This window comes from Ambystoma mexicanum, unplaced genomic scaffold, assembly GCF_040938575.1.
Source record: "Ambystoma mexicanum isolate Mex_15411 unplaced genomic scaffold, UKY_AmexF1_1 Mex_scaf34, whole genome shotgun sequence".
NCBI lineage: Eukaryota > Metazoa > Chordata > Amphibia > Caudata > Ambystomatidae > Ambystoma > Ambystoma mexicanum.
The window spans coordinates 326,082-341,572 of NW_027182449.1; the positions used below are offsets into that span (position 1 = coordinate 326,082).

The window sequence follows — 15,491 nt, forward strand, 5'->3', positions numbered from 1 at the left end:
ATTGCGGGGGGGGGGAGGGAACGAACAACAAACTAAAAAGAGGGCAGCAAGTGAAGCTGGTTGGAGGGGAACAAGAGGAGAATACGGGGGGGTATGCTACCGGGACAAAAATTTACAGCAGGGGTAAGTCGTCACGGAGGGGGAGGGGCAAGAGGGAGGAGCTCGAGGAGGGAGGAAGAAAGGTAGGAGCATCGGGGGCGGGGGGAGTCCGGACAAGGAGGGCCAGCAAGGACAGGAAAGAGGGGGCCTGGGGGGGCGCAGCATAGGGGACCGGGGGAATGGGGGAGACAGTTGGGAAAGGAAGACAGTACGAGGGACAGGGAATCTGGAAGAGATATGACACCAGCCAAGGGGGGGAGGACACCTGCTAAGGCTGCAGTTGGAGGGGGGGGCCCCTTGAGTGAGAGGGAATTGCGATGTTTCTGGGGGGCTCGGGGACACAGCAGGGAGACCTGGGGGGGGGGGGGTTTTGGCATAACGGGGGTAAGACTAGGATGCCAATAACCGGAACAACGCGAAGGCGTAGGGGGGGCTGAGCAGAGTTTGGCAAGAAAAGGTTAGATGGACGTCGCAAGCGACGGCCAACTAGGCAGGCAGAAAGTGGGGGCCGGCATCGGAGGGCGGTGCCGGCCCAAATACGGATACGTACATAAATTGTAAGGGCACTTGTGGTGGTGCCGGTATAGAAAAATGTAAGGGCACTTGTGGTGGTGCCGGTATAGGAAATTGTAAGGGCACTAGTATGGTGCCGGTATAGGAAATTGTAAGGGCACTAGTACGGTGCCGGTATAGGAACCTGATGTTAGCGAGGCACCGCGTGGCTGCCGGTTTTAGCTAGAGTCCGAGCAGGAAACGGGGCAAGTGTGCGGGGGGTCGGGCACCCGCAACAAGACCTAGACATGGGCACGGGGGGAAATGGTGGGCACACCAAAAAATTCACTGCAAACAACGGCCGGGGTAGAGAGAGGTGGATAGTCAGGGCCGGGCTCGATCCGAGGCGTCCACCGGACGAGGACGATCAGGGGGGGGGGGAGGGGGAGGGGGAAGCCCTAGGTAGCCGCACTCGAAATAGTGTATCGGTGACGGTGAATTACGGATTGCCTGTAAGATAACTCCAAGACTTTATGCAAATAAAGCTGCTGAGGCATGTTAACTTTCCACACAAACTGGTGTCGTGTCAATTTTCTACTGCTTGCATGGTATGACTGATTAGGAATAGAGGGGGGGGGGGTAAGAAAGGACGGATAAAGGGGGGGGGGAAGGCAAGGCGCTGAGTGCCCACGCTAAGCCTTCTGCTGATGCCTGCCTGGGCTGGGCTGGGCTGGGGGCCTCAGCTGCTGTTACTGGGCCTGCTTCTTTCCTGGACGTGTAGGCCACCAGCCCGATATGGTAAGGGCCTCAACCAACATCACCCTCTGCCTTCCAAAGCGTCGAGGAGCCCCCAGCAGGAAAATTGTGTGTGTGTTTATTTCCATCTTTCTTTCCGAGTTTTTTTTTAAAGTTTTGTAAGGAACGGATGCTTGGGTGAGTGAGTGCAAGTGTGGCTTGGCCTGAATTTACAGACACTTTCTTTGCAAACATGAGTAGGCAAGTGGGTATTTCAAAAGTGGGTGCATGGAGCTGCTCGTTGCTTTTCCAAGCTGGCAGCTGTGGCTCCTGAGCTTGAGGCAAAAAGAAGGGCAGAAGCACACTGCAGAGGACAGCGTTCAGCCTTGCAAGAGGGCAGTGGACGTCGGAGGAGCCGACACAGCACAAGAGGCTCGGAATCGGCGCACTCTTCGCCTGGCCTGGTTAGTACTTGGATGGGAGACCGCCTGGGAATACCAGGTGCTGTAGGCATTTTGCTACTCTGTGCCCGATAGGCGGCGTTCGTCTTCTCCGTCTTGAACTACATTTTTCCTCCATTCCGCTTTTAATTTTAACAAACACGGCGCGTGAAAAAGGCACTGGGGCAGACAGCAGCCCTCGCTCCAATGCAGAGCCCCGTCAGAGGCGGACACGTTGTCGCCAAACTAACTTGGAGCAGCAGCAGCAGGAGACTGAAGCCAGGGCAGCAGCTTGCCGCCTCGGGTGGGTGGATGCAGCCAGAAAGGGCCACTCGTGTCCCTGGCAAAGCACCTCCAGCGTCTCCCCGTTTTCTCTCCAGTGGACGCGCAAGGCCCCCTACAGCTAGGGGAGGCAAGTGGATGGGCCTCATCTGCATATGTGGGCTCTAGAGGAAGAGTGCACCCTGGGAGACAAGGGGACACTTGGAGCGGGAAGTGCTCACGGGGGAGAAGTGCCTACAAGAGGCAGGAAGGGAGGGAGGCCACATCATGCCTCTCCATAGCCAGGCCTCTGGATGATGGGGCAGAAGCGGCCGTCACCCTAAGCTTCCTAGAAGTCCCAGCTGGGCCCCATGCTACCTAATATCTCGCCTGATCGAGCCTGGTCGAGCACTGGTCGAGCCTTCAGCCAAGGGACACAGGAGCCAAGGGGTCTGGCCTCGAGCCTTCAACCGAGGGACCCAGGAGCCCAGGGTCTGGCCTCAGTGCTTCCCAAGTCGGCCTTCAGCTGAAGCCTGCCTGGGCTGGGAGCCTCAGCTGCTGTTCCTGGGTGTGCTTCTTTCCTGCATGTGAAGGCCACCAGCGGCGAAGGTTGCCCTCCGCCTTCCAAGGAGTCGAGGGGATAGAAGCAGGAAAATTGTGTGTGTGTTTATTTCTTCTTTTTTAGAGATTCTTTCTATTTTTGTAAGGAACTGACGACTGGGTGAGTGCTAGTGTGGCTTGAGGTGAATTTACGGGCAGCTTCTTTGCAAACTTTTGCCAAACCAACTTGGAGCAGCACTGGGGTAGAGAGTCAGCCTTCCGCTGATGCCTGCCTAGGCGTGGCTGGGCTGGGGGCCTCAGCTGCTGTTACTGGGCCTGCTTCTTTCCTGGTCTTGTAGGCCGCCAGCCAGAGAAGGTAAGGGCTTCAACCAACATCGCCCTCTGCCTTCCAAAGAGTCGAGGAGACCGCAGCAGGAAAATTGTGTGTGTGTTTATTTCTTCTTTTTTTAGAGGTGCTTTCTATTTTTGTAAGGAACCGACGCCTGGGTGAGTGCTAGTGTGGCGTGAGTTACATTTACAGGCATCTTCTTTGCAAACTTTTGCCAAACCAACTTGGACCAGCACTGGGGTAGAGAGTCAGCCTTCAGCTGATGGCTGCCTGGGCTGGGCTGGGCTGGTCTGGGGGCCTCAGCTGCTGTTACTGGGCATGCTTCTTTCCTAGACTTGTAGGCCACCAGCCGGAGAAGGTAAGGGCCTCAACCAACATCGCCCTCTGCCTTTCAAAGAGTCGAGGAGACCCCAGCAGGAAAATTGTGTGTGTGTTTATTTCTTCTTTTTTAGAGGTGCTTTCTATTTTTGTAAGGAACCGACGCCTGGGTGAGTGCTAGTGTGGCGTGAGTTAAATTTACAGGCATCTTCTTTGCAAACTTTTGCCAAACCAATTTGGGGCAGCAGTGGGGTAGAGAGTCAGCCTTAAGCTGATGCCTGCCTGGGCTGGGCTGGGCTGGGGGCCTCAGCTGCTGTTACTGGGCCTGCTTCTTTCCTGGACTTGTAGGCCGCCAGCCCGAGAAGGTAAGGCCTCAACCAACATCGCCCTCTGCCTTCCAAAGAGTCGAGGAGACCCCAGCAGGAAAATTGTGTGTGTGTTTATTTCCATCTTTCTTTCCGAGTTTTTTTTTAAAGTTTTGTAAGGAACGGATGCTTGGGTGAGTGAGTGCAAGTGTGGCTTGGCCTGAATTTACAGACACTTTCTTTGCAAACATGAGTAGGCAAGTGGGTATTTCAAAAGTGGGTGCATGGAGCCGCTCGTTGCTTTTCCAAGCTGGCAGCTGTGGCTCCTGAGCTTGAGGCAAAAAGAAGGGCAGAAGCACACTGCAGAGGACAGCGTTCAGCCTTGCAAGAGGGCAGTGGACGTCGGAGGAGCCGACACAGCACAAGAGGCTCGGAATCGGCGCACTCTTCGCCTACGGCCATACCACCCTGAATGCGCCCGATCTCGTCCGATCTCGGAAGCTAAGCAGGGTCGGGCCTGGTTAGTACTTGGATGGGAGACCGCCTGGGAATACCAGGTGCTGTAGGCATTTTGCTACTCTGTGCCCGATAGGCGGCGTTCGTCTTCCCCGTCTTGAACTACATTTTTCCTCCATTCCGCTTTTAATTTTAACAAACACGGCGCGTGAAAAAGGCACAGGGGCAGACAGCAGCCCTCGCTCCAATGCAGAGCCCCGTCAGAGGCGGACACGTTGTCGCCAAACTAACTTGGAGCAGCAGGAGACTGAAGCCAGGGCAGCAGCTCGCCGCCTCGGGTGGGTGGATGCAGCCAGAAAGGGCCACTCGTGTCCCTGGCAAAGCACCTCCAGCGTCTCCCCGTTTTCTCTCCAGTGGACGCGCAAGGCCCCCTACAGCTAGGGGAGGCAAGTGGATGGGCCTCATCTGCATATGTGGGCTCTAGAGGAAGAGTGCACCCTGGGAGACAAGGGGACACTTGGAGCGGGAAGTGCTCACGGGGGAGAAGTGCCTACAAGAGGCAGGAAGGGAGGGAGGCCACATCATGCCTCTCCATAGCCAGGCCTCTGGATGATGGGGCAGAAGCGGCCGTCACCCTAAGCTTCCTAGAAGTCCCAGCTGGGCCCCATGCTACCTAATATCTCGCCTGATCGAGCCTGGTCGAGCACTGGTCGAGCCTTCAGCCAAGGGACACAGGAGCCAAGGGGTCTGGCCTCGAGCCTTCAACCGAGGGACCCAGGAGCCCAGGGTCTGGCCTCAGTGCTTCCCAAGTCGGCCTTCAGCTGAAGCCTGCCTGGGCTGGGAGCCTCAGCTGCTGTTCCTGGGTGTGCTTCTTTCCTGCATGTGAAGGCCACCAGCGGCGAAGGTTGCCCTCCGCCTTCCAAGGAGTCGAGGGGATAGAAGCAGGAAAATTGTGTGTGTGTTTATTTCTTCTTTTTTAGAGATTCTTTCTATTTTTGTAAGGAACTGACGCCTGGGTGAGTGCTAGTGTGGCTTGAGGTGAATTTACGGGCAGCTTCTTTGCAAACTTTTGCCAAACCAACTTGGAGCAGCACTGGGGTAGAGAGTCAGCCTTCCGCTGATGCCTGCCTAGGCGTGGCTGGGCTGGGGGCCTCAGCTGCTGTTACTGGGCCTGCTTCTTTCCTGGTCTTGTAGGCCGCCAGCCAGAGAAGGTAAGGGCTTCAACCAACATCGCCCTCTGCCTTCCAAAGAGTCGAGGAGACCGCAGCAGGAAAATTGTGTGTGTGTTTATTTCTTCTTTTTTTAGAGGTGCTTTCTATTTTTGTAAGGAACCGACGCCTGGGTGAGTGCTAGTGTGGCGTGAGTTACATTTACAGGCATCTTCTTTGCAAACTTTTGCCAAACCAACTTGGACCAGCACTGGGGTAGAGAGTCAGCCTTCAGCTGATGGCTGCCTGGGCTGGGCTGGGCTGGTCTGGGGGCCTCAGCTGCTGTTACTGGGCATGCTTCTTTCCTGGACTTGTAGGCCACCAGCCGGAGAAGGTAAGGGCCTCAACCAACATCGCCCTCTGCCTTTCAAAGAGTCGAGGAGACCCCAGCAGGAAAATTGTGTGTGTGTTTATTTCTTCTTTTTTAGAGGTGCTTTCTATTTTTGTAAGGAACCGACGCCTGGGTGAGTGCTAGTGTGGCGTGAGTTAAATTTACAGGCATCTTCTTTGCAAACTTTTGCCAAACCAATTTGGGGCAGCAGTGGGGTAGAGAGTCAGCCTTAAGCTGATGCCTGCCTGGGCTGGGCTGGGCTGGGGGCCTCAGCTGCTGTTACTGGGCCTGCTTCTTTCCTGGACTTGTAGGCCGCCAGCCCGAGAAGGTAAGGCCTCAACCAACATCGCCCTCTGCCTTCCAAAGAGTCGAGGAGACCCCAGCAGGAAAATTGTGTGTGTGTTTATTTCCATCTTTCTTTCCGAGTTTTTTTTTAAAGTTTTGTAAGGAACGGATGCTTGGGTGAGTGAGTGCAAGTGTGGCTTGGCCTGAATTTACAGACACTTTCTTTGCAAACATGAGTAGGCAAGTGGGTATTTCAAAAGTGGGTGCATGGAGCCGCTCGTTGCTTTTCCAAGCTGGCAGCTGTGGCTCCTGAGCTTGAGGCAAAAAGAAGGGCAGAAGCACACTGCAGAGGACAGCGTTCAGCCTTGCAAGAGGGCAGTGGACGTCGGAGGAGCCGACACAGCACAAGAGGCTCGGAATCGGCGCACTCTTCGCCTACGGCCATACCACCCTGAATGCGCCCGATCTCGTCCGATCTCGGAAGCTAAGCAGGGTCGGGCCTGGTTAGTACTTGGATGGGAGACCGCCTGGGAATACCAGGTGCTGTAGGCATTTTGCTACTCTGTGCCCGATAGGCGGCGTTCGTCTTCCCCGTCTTGAACTACATTTTTCCTCCATTCCGCTTTTAATTTTAACAAACACGGCGCGTGAAAAAGGCACAGGGGCAGACAGCAGCCCTCGCTCCAATGCAGAGCCCCGTCAGAGGCGGACACGTTGTCGCCAAACTAACTTGGAGCAGCAGGAGACTGAAGCCAGGGCAGCAGCTCGCCGCCTCGGGTGGGTGGATGCAGCCAGAAAGGGCCACTCGTGTCCCTGGCAAAGCACCTCCAGCGTCTCCCCGTTTTCTCTCCAGTGGACGCGCAAGGCCCCCTACAGCTAGGGGAGGCAAGTGGATGGGCCTCATCTGCATATGTGGGCTCTAGAGGAAGAGTGCACCCTGGGAGACAAGGGGACACTTGGAGCGGGAAGTGCTCACGGGGGAGAAGTGCCTACAAGAGGCAGGAAGGGAGGGAGGCCACATCATGCCTCTCCATAGCCAGGCCTCTGGATGATGGGGCAGAAGCGGCCGTCACCCTAAGCTTCCTAGAAGTCCCAGCTGGGCCCCATGCTACCTAATATCTCGCCTGATCGAGCCTGGTCGAGCACTGGTCGAGCCTTCAGCCAAGGGACACAGGAGCCAAGGGGTCTGGCCTCGAGCCTTCAACCGAGGGACCCAGGAGCCCAGGGTCTGGCCTCAGTGCTTCCCAAGTCGGCCTTCAGCTGAAGCCTGCCTGGGCTGGGAGCCTCAGCTGCTGTTCCTGGGTGTGCTTCTTTCCTGCATGTGAAGGCCACCAGCGGCGAAGGTTGCCCTCCGCCTTCCAAGGAGTCGAGGGGATAGAAGCAGGAAAATTGTGTGTGTGTTTATTTCTTCTTTTTTAGAGATTCTTTCTATTTTTGTAAGGAACTGACGCCTGGGTGAGTGCTAGTGTGGCTTGAGGTGAATTTACGGGCAGCTTCTTTGCAAACTTTTGCCAAACCAACTTGGAGCAGCACTGGGGTAGAGAGTCAGCCTTCCGCTGATGCCTGCCTAGGCGTGGCTGGGCTGGGGGCCTCAGCTGCTGTTACTGGGCCTGCTTCTTTCCTGGTCTTGTAGGCCGCCAGCCAGAGAAGGTAAGGGCTTCAACCAACATCGCGCTCTGCCTTCCAAAGAGTCGAGGAGACCGCAGCAGGAAAATTGTGTGTGTGTTTATTTCTTCTTTTTTTAGAGGTGCTTTCTATTTTTGTAAGGAACCGACGCCTGGGTGAGTGCTAGTGTGGCGTGAGTTACATTTACAGGCATCTTCTTTGCAAAATTTTGCCAAACCAACTTGGACCAGCACTGGGGTAGAGAGTCAGCCTTCAGCTGATGGCTGCCTGGGCTGGGCTGGGCTGGGGGCCTCAGCTGCTGTTACTGGGCCTGCTTCTTTCCTGGACTTGTAGGCCGCCAGCCCGAGAAGGTAAGGCCTCAACCAACATCGCCCTCTGCCTTCCAAAGAGTCGAGGGAATAGAAGCAGGAAAATTGTGTGTGTGTTTATTTCTTCTTTTTTAGAGATTCTTTCTATTTTTGTAAGGAACTGACGACTGGGTGAGTGCTAGTGTGGCTTGAGGTGAATTTACGGGCAGCTTCTTTGCAAACTTTTGCCAAACCAACTTGGAGCAGCACTGGGGTAGAGAGTCAGCCTTCCGCTGATGCCTGCCTAGGCGTGGCTGGGCTGGGGGCCTCAGCTGCTGTTACTGGGCCTGCTTCTTTCCTGGTCTTGTAGGCCGCCAGCCAGAGAAGGTAAGGGCTTCAACCAACATCGCCCTCTGCCTTCCAAAGAGTCGAGGAGACCGCAGCAGGAAAATTGTGTGTGTGTTTATTTCTTCTTTTTTTAGAGGTGCTTTCTATTTTTGTAAGGAACCGACGCCTGGGTGAGTGCTAGTGTGGCGTGAGTTACATTTACAGGCATCTTCTTTGCAAACTTTTGCCAAACCAACTTGGACCAGCACTGGGGTAGAGAGTCAGCCTTCAGCTGATGGCTGCCTGGGCTGGGCTGGGCTGGTCTGGGGGCCTCAGCTGCTGTTACTGGGCATGCTTCTTTCCTGGACTTGTAGGCCACCAGCCGGAGAAGGTAAGGGCCTCAACCAACATCGCCCTCTGCCTTTCAAAGAGTCGAGGAGACCCCAGCAGGAAAATTGTGTGTGTGTTTATTTCTTCTTTTTTAGAGGTGCTTTCTATTTTTGTAAGGAACCGACGCCTGGGTGAGTGCTAGTGTGGCGTGAGTTAAATTTACAGGCATCTTCTTTGCAAACTTTTGCCAAACCAATTTGGGGCAGCAGTGGGGTAGAGAGTCAGCCTTAAGCTGATGCCTGCCTGGGCTGGGCTGGGCTGGGGGCCTCAGCTGCTGTTACTGGGCCTGCTTCTTTCCTGGACTTGTAGGCCGCCAGCCCGAGAAGGTAAGGCCTCAACCAACATCGCCCTCTGCCTTCCAAAGAGTCGAGGAGACCCCAGCAGGAAAATTGTGTGTGTGTTTATTTCCATCTTTCTTTCCGAGTTTTTTTTTAAAGTTTTGTAAGGAACGGATGCTTGGGTGAGTGAGTGCAAGTGTGGCTTGGCCTGAATTTACAGACACTTTCTTTGCAAACATGAGTAGGCAAGTGGGTATTTCAAAAGTGGGTGCATGGAGCCGCTCGTTGCTTTTCCAAGCTGGCAGCTGTGGCTCCTGAGCTTGAGGCAAAAAGAAGGGCAGAAGCACACTGCAGAGGACAGCGTTCAGCCTTGCAAGAGGGCAGTGGACGTCGGAGGAGCCGACACAGCACAAGAGGCTCGGAATCGGCGCACTCTTCGCCTACGGCCATACCACCCTGAATGCGCCCGATCTCGTCCGATCTCGGAAGCTAAGCAGGGTCGGGCCTGGTTAGTACTTGGATGGGAGACCGCCTGGGAATACCAGGTGCTGTAGGCATTTTGCTACTCTGTGCCCGATAGGCGGCGTTCGTCTTCCCCGTCTTGAACTACATTTTTCCTCCATTCCGCTTTTAATTTTAACAAACACGGCGCGTGAAAAAGGCACAGGGGCAGACAGCAGCCCTCGCTCCAATGCAGAGCCCCGTCAGAGGCGGACACGTTGTCGCCAAACTAACTTGGAGCAGCAGGAGACTGAAGCCAGGGCAGCAGCTCGCCGCCTCGGGTGGGTGGATGCAGCCAGAAAGGGCCACTCGTGTCCCTGGCAAAGCACCTCCAGCGTCTCCCCGTTTTCTCTCCAGTGGACGCGCAAGGCCCCCTACAGCTAGGGGAGGCAAGTGGATGGGCCTCATCTGCATATGTGGGCTCTAGAGGAAGAGTGCACCCTGGGAGACAAGGGGACACTTGGAGCGGGAAGTGCTCACGGGGGAGAAGTGCCTACAAGAGGCAGGAAGGGAGGGAGGCCACATCATGCCTCTCCATAGCCAGGCCTCTGGATGATGGGGCAGAAGCGGCCATCACCCTAAGCTTCCTAGAAGTCCCAGCTGGGCCCCATGCTACCTAATATCTCGCCTGATCGAGCCTGGTCGAGCACTGGTCGAGCCTTCAGCCAAGGGACACAGGAGCCAAGGGGTCTGGCCTCGAGCCTTCAACCGAGGGACCCAGGAGCCCAGGGTCTGGCCTCAGTGCTTCCCAAGTCGGCCTTCAGCTGAAGCCTGCCTGGGCTGGGAGCCTCAGCTGCTGTTCCTGGGTGTGCTTCTTTCCTGCATGTGAAGGCCACCAGCGGCGAAGGTTGCCCTCCGCCTTCCAAGGAGTCGAGGGGATAGAAGCAGGAAAATTGTGTGTGTGTTTATTTCTTCTTTTTTAGAGATTCTTTCTATTTTTGTAAGGAACTGACGCCTGGGTGAGTGCTAGTGTGGCTTGAGGTGAATTTACGGGCAGCTTCTTTGCAAACTTTTGCCAAACCAACTTGGAGCAGCACTGGGGTAGAGAGTCAGCCTTCCGCTGATGCCTGCCTAGGCGTGGCTGGGCTGGGGGCCTCAGCTGCTGTTACTGGGCCTGCTTCTTTCCTGGTCTTGTAGGCCGCCAGCCAGAGAAGGTAAGGGCTTCAACCAACATCGCCCTCTGCCTTCCAAAGAGTCGAGGAGACCGCAGCAGGAAAATTGTGTGTGTGTTTATTTCTTCTTTTTTTAGAGGTGCTTTCTATTTTTGTAAGGAACCGACGCCTGGGTGAGTGCTAGTGTGGCGTGAGTTACATTTACAGGCATCTTCTTTGCAAACTTTTGCCAAACCAACTTGGACCAGCACTGGGGTAGAGAGTCAGCCTTCAGCTGATGGCTGCCTGGGCTGGGCTGGGCTGGTCTGGGGGCCTCAGCTGCTGTTACTGGGCATGCTTCTTTCCTGGACTTGTAGGCCACCAGCCGGAGAAGGTAAGGGCCTCAACCAACATCGCCCTCTGCCTTTCAAAGAGTCGAGGAGACCCCAGCAGGAAAATTGTGTGTGTGTTTATTTCTTCTTTTTTAGAGGTGCTTTCTATTTTTGTAAGGAACCGACGCCTGGGTGAGTGCTAGTGTGGCGTGAGTTAAATTTACAGGCATCTTCTTTGCAAACTTTTGCCAAACCAATTTGGGGCAGCAGTGGGGTAGAGAGTCAGCCTTAAGCTGATGCCTGCCTGGGCTGGGCTGGGCTGGGGGCCTCAGCTGCTGTTACTGGGCCTGCTTCTTTCCTGGACTTGTAGGCCGCCAGCCCGAGAAGGTAAGGCCTCAACCAACATCGCCCTCTGCCTTCCAAAGAGTCGAGGAGACCCCAGCAGGAAAATTGTGTGTGTGTTTATTTCCATCTTTCTTTCCGAGTTTTTTTTTAAAGTTTTGTAAGGAACGGATGCTTGGGTGAGTGAGTGCAAGTGTGGCTTGGCCTGAATTTACAGACACTTTCTTTGCAAACATGAGTAGGCAAGTGGGTATTTCAAAAGTGGGTGCATGGAGCCGCTCGTTGCTTTTCCAAGCTGGCAGCTGTGGCTCCTGAGCTTGAGGCAAAAAGAAGGGCAGAAGCACACTGCAGAGGACAGCGTTCAGCCTTGCAAGAGGGCAGTGGACGTCGGAGGAGCCGACACAGCACAAGAGGCTCGGAATCGGCGCACTCTTCGCCTACGGCCATACCACCCTGAATGCGCCCGATCTCGTCCGATCTCGGAAGCTAAGCAGGGTCGGGCCTGGTTAGTACTTGGATGGGAGACCGCCTGGGAATACCAGGTGCTGTAGGCATTTTGCTACTCTGTGCCCGATAGGCGGCGTTCGTCTTCCCCGTCTTGAACTACATTTTTCCTCCATTCCGCTTTTAATTTTAACAAACACGGCGCGTGAAAAAGGCACAGGGGCAGACAGCAGCCCTCGCTCCAATGCAGAGCCCCGTCAGAGGCGGACACGTTGTCGCCAAACTAACTTGGAGCAGCAGGAGACTGAAGCCAGGGCAGCAGCTCGCCGCCTCGGGTGGGTGGATGCAGCCAGAAAGGGCCACTCGTGTCCCTGGCAAAGCACCTCCAGCGTCTCCCCGTTTTCTCTCCAGTGGACGCGCAAGGCCCCCTACAGCTAGGGGAGGCAAGTGGATGGGCCTCATCTGCATATGTGGGCTCTAGAGGAAGAGTGCACCCTGGGAGACAAGGGGACACTTGGAGCGGGAAGTGCTCACGGGGGAGAAGTGCCTACAAGAGGCAGGAAGGGAGGGAGGCCACATCATGCCTCTCCATAGCCAGGCCTCTGGATGATGGGGCAGAAGCGGCCGTCACCCTAAGCTTCCTAGAAGTCCCAGCTGGGCCCCATGCTACCTAATATCTCGCCTGATCGAGCCTGGTCGAGCACTGGTCGAGCCTTCAGCCAAGGGACACAGGAGCCAAGGGGTCTGGCCTCGAGCCTTCAACCGAGGGACCCAGGAGCCCAGGGTCTGGCCTCAGTGCTTCCCAAGTCGGCCTTCAGCTGAAGCCTGCCTGGGCTGGGAGCCTCAGCTGCTGTTCCTGGGTGTGCTTCTTTCCTGCATGTGAAGGCCACCAGCGGCGAAGGTTGCCCTCCGCCTTCCAAGGAGTCGAGGGGATAGAAGCAGGAAAATTGTGTGTGTGTTTATTTCTTCTTTTTTAGAGATTCTTTCTATTTTTGTAAGGAACTGACGCCTGGGTGAGTGCTAGTGTGGCTTGAGGTGAATTTACGGGCAGCTTCTTTGCAAACTTTTGCCAAACCAACTTGGAGCAGCACTGGGGTAGAGAGTCAGCCTTCCGCTGATGCCTGCCTAGGCGTGGCTGGGCTGGGGGCCTCAGCTGCTGTTACTGGGCCTGCTTCTTTCCTGGTCTTGTAGGCCGCCAGCCAGAGAAGGTAAGGGCTTCAACCAACATCGCCCTCTGCCTTCCAAAGAGTCGAGGAGACCGCAGCAGGAAAATTGTGTGTGTGTTTATTTCTTCTTTTTTTAGAGGTGCTTTCTATTTTTGTAAGGAACCGACGCCTGGGTGAGTGCTAGTGTGGCGTGAGTTACATTTACAGGCATCTTCTTTGCAAACTTTTGCCAAACCAACTTGGACCAGCACTGGGGTAGAGAGTCAGCCTTCAGCTGATGGCTGCCTGGGCTGGGCTGGGCTGGTCTGGGGGCCTCAGCTGCTGTTACTGGGCATGCTTCTTTCCTGGACTTGTAGGCCACCAGCCGGAGAAGGTAAGGGCCTCAACCAACATCGCCCTCTGCCTTTCAAAGAGTCGAGGAGACCCCAGCAGGAAAATTGTGTGTGTGTTTATTTCTTCTTTTTTAGAGGTGCTTTCTATTTTTGTAAGGAACCGACGCCTGGGTGAGTGCTAGTGTGGCGTGAGTTAAATTTACAGGCATCTTCTTTGCAAACTTTTGCCAAACCAATTTGGGGCAGCAGTGGGGTAGAGAGTCAGCCTTAAGCTGATGCCTGCCTGGGCTGGGCTGGGCTGGGGGCCTCAGCTGCTGTTACTGGGCCTGCTTCTTTCCTGGACTTGTAGGCCGCCAGCCCGAGAAGGTAAGGCCTCAACCAACATCGCCCTCTGCCTTCCAAAGAGTCGAGGAGACCCCAGCAGGAAAATTGTGTGTGTGTTTATTTCCATCTTTCTTTCCGAGTTTTTTTTTAAAGTTTTGTAAGGAACGGATGCTTGGGTGAGTGAGTGCAAGTGTGGCTTGGCCTGAATTTACAGACACTTTCTTTGCAAACATGAGTAGGCAAGTGGGTATTTCAAAAGTGGGTGCATGGAGCCGCTCGTTGCTTTTCCAAGCTGGCAGCTGTGGCTCCTGAGCTTGAGGCAAAAAGAAGGGCAGAAGCACACTGCAGAGGACAGCGTTCAGCCTTGCAAGAGGGCAGTGGACGTCGGAGGAGCCGACACAGCACAAGAGGCTCGGAATCGGCGCACTCTTCGCCTACGGCCATACCACCCTGAATGCGCCCGATCTCGTCCGATCTCGGAAGCTAAGCAGGGTCGGGCCTGGTTAGTACTTGGATGGGAGACCGCCTGGGAATACCAGGTGCTGTAGGCATTTTGCTACTCTGTGCCCGATAGGCGGCGTTCGTCTTCCCCGTCTTGAACTACATTTTTCCTCCATTCCGCTTTTAATTTTAACAAACACGGCGCGTGAAAAAGGCACAGGGGCAGACAGCAGCCCTCGCTCCAATGCAGAGCCCCGTCAGAGGCGGACACGTTGTCGCCAAACTAACTTGGAGCAGCAGGAGACTGAAGCCAGGGCAGCAGCTCGCCGCCTCGGGTGGGTGGATGCAGCCAGAAAGGGCCACTCGTGTCCCTGGCAAAGCACCTCCAGCGTCTCCCCGTTTTCTCTCCAGTGGACGCGCAAGGCCCCCTACAGCTAGGGGAGGCAAGTGGATGGGCCTCATCTGCATATGTGGGCTCTAGAGGAAGAGTGCACCCTGGGAGACAAGGGGACACTTGGAGCGGGAAGTGCTCACGGGGGAGAAGTGCCTACAAGAGGCAGGAAGGGAGGGAGGCCACATCATGCCTCTCCATAGCCAGGCCTCTGGATGATGGGGCAGAAGCGGCCGTCACCCTAAGCTTCCTAGAAGTCCCAGCTGGGCCCCATGCTACCTAATATCTCGCCTGATCGAGCCTGGTCGAGCACTGGTCGAGCCTTCAGCCAAGGGACACAGGAGCCAAGGGGTCTGGCCTCGAGCCTTCAACCGAGGGACCCAGGAGCCCAGGGTCTGGCCTCAGTGCTTCCCAAGTCGGCCTTCAGCTGAAGCCTGCCTGGGCTGGGAGCCTCAGCTGCTGTTCCTGGGTGTGCTTCTTTCCTGCATGTGAAGGCCACCAGCGGCGAAGGTTGCCCTCCGCCTTCCAAGGAGTCGAGGGGATAGAAGCAGGAAAATTGTGTGTGTGTTTATTTCTTCTTTTTTAGAGATTCTTTCTATTTTTGTAAGGAACTGACGCCTGGGTGAGTGCTAGTGTGGCTTGAGGTGAATTTACGGGCAGCTTCTTTGCAAACTTTTGCCAAACCAACTTGGAGCAGCACTGGGGTAGAGAGTCAGCCTTCCGCTGATGCCTGCCTAGGCGTGGCTGGGCTGGGGGCCTCAGCTGCTGTTACTGGGCCTGCTTCTTTCCTGGTCTTGTAGGCCGCCAGCCAGAGAAGGTAAGGGCTTCAACCAACATCGCCCTCTGCCTTCCAAAGAGTCGAGGAGACCGCAGCAGGAAAATTGTGTGTGTGTTTATTTCTTCTTTTTTTAGAGGTGCTTTCTATTTTTGTAAGGAACCGACGCCTGGGTGAGTGCTAGTGTGGCGTGAGTTACATTTACAGGCATCTTCTTTGCAAAATTTTGCCAAACCAACTTGGACCAGCACTGGGGTAGAGAGTCAGCCTTCAGCTGATGGCTGCCTGGGCTGGGCTGGGCTGGGGGCCTCAGCTGCTGTTACTGGGCCTGCTTCTTTCCTGGACTTGTAGGCCGCCAGCCCGAGAAGGTAAGGCCTCAACCAACATCGCCCTCTGCCTTCCAAAGAGTCGAGGGAATAGAAGCAGGAAAATTGTGTGTGTGTTTATTTCTTCTTTTTTAGAGATTCTTTCTATTTTTGTAAGGAACTGACGACTGGGTGAGTGCTAGTGTGGCTTGAGGTGAATTTACGGGCAGCTTCTTTGCAAACTTTTGCCAAACCAACTTGGAGCAGCACTGGGGTAGAGAGTCAGCCTTCCGCTGATGCCTGCCTAGGCGTGGCTGGGC

The 15,491-nt window shown here is 55.2% G+C and overlaps 5 non-coding genes across 5 annotated transcripts; all 5 read left to right on the plus strand.

The window, feature by feature from the left end:
* Positions 1 to 3,989: 3,989 nt before the first annotated feature.
* On the plus strand, positions 3,990 to 4,108 carry LOC138558837 (5S ribosomal RNA). Its single transcript, XR_011298956.1, has one exon. It is a non-coding gene; the product is annotated as a 5S ribosomal RNA (ribosomal RNA).
* A 2,144-nt stretch (positions 4,109 to 6,252) lies between these two features.
* Positions 6,253 to 6,371, plus strand: LOC138558849 (5S ribosomal RNA). Its single transcript, XR_011298967.1, has one exon. It is a non-coding gene; the product is annotated as a 5S ribosomal RNA (ribosomal RNA).
* Positions 6,372 to 9,165: 2,794 nt separating this feature from the next.
* LOC138558860 (5S ribosomal RNA) lies at positions 9,166 to 9,284 on the plus strand. Its single transcript, XR_011298978.1, has one exon. It is a non-coding gene; the product is annotated as a 5S ribosomal RNA (ribosomal RNA).
* Positions 9,285 to 11,428: 2,144 nt separating this feature from the next.
* Positions 11,429 to 11,547, plus strand: LOC138558871 (5S ribosomal RNA). The gene has a single exon (XR_011298989.1). It is a non-coding gene; the product is annotated as a 5S ribosomal RNA (ribosomal RNA).
* Positions 11,548 to 13,691: 2,144 nt separating this feature from the next.
* On the plus strand, positions 13,692 to 13,810 carry LOC138558882 (5S ribosomal RNA). Its single transcript, XR_011299000.1, has one exon. It is a non-coding gene; the product is annotated as a 5S ribosomal RNA (ribosomal RNA).
* Positions 13,811 to 15,491: the final 1,681 nt, after the last annotated feature.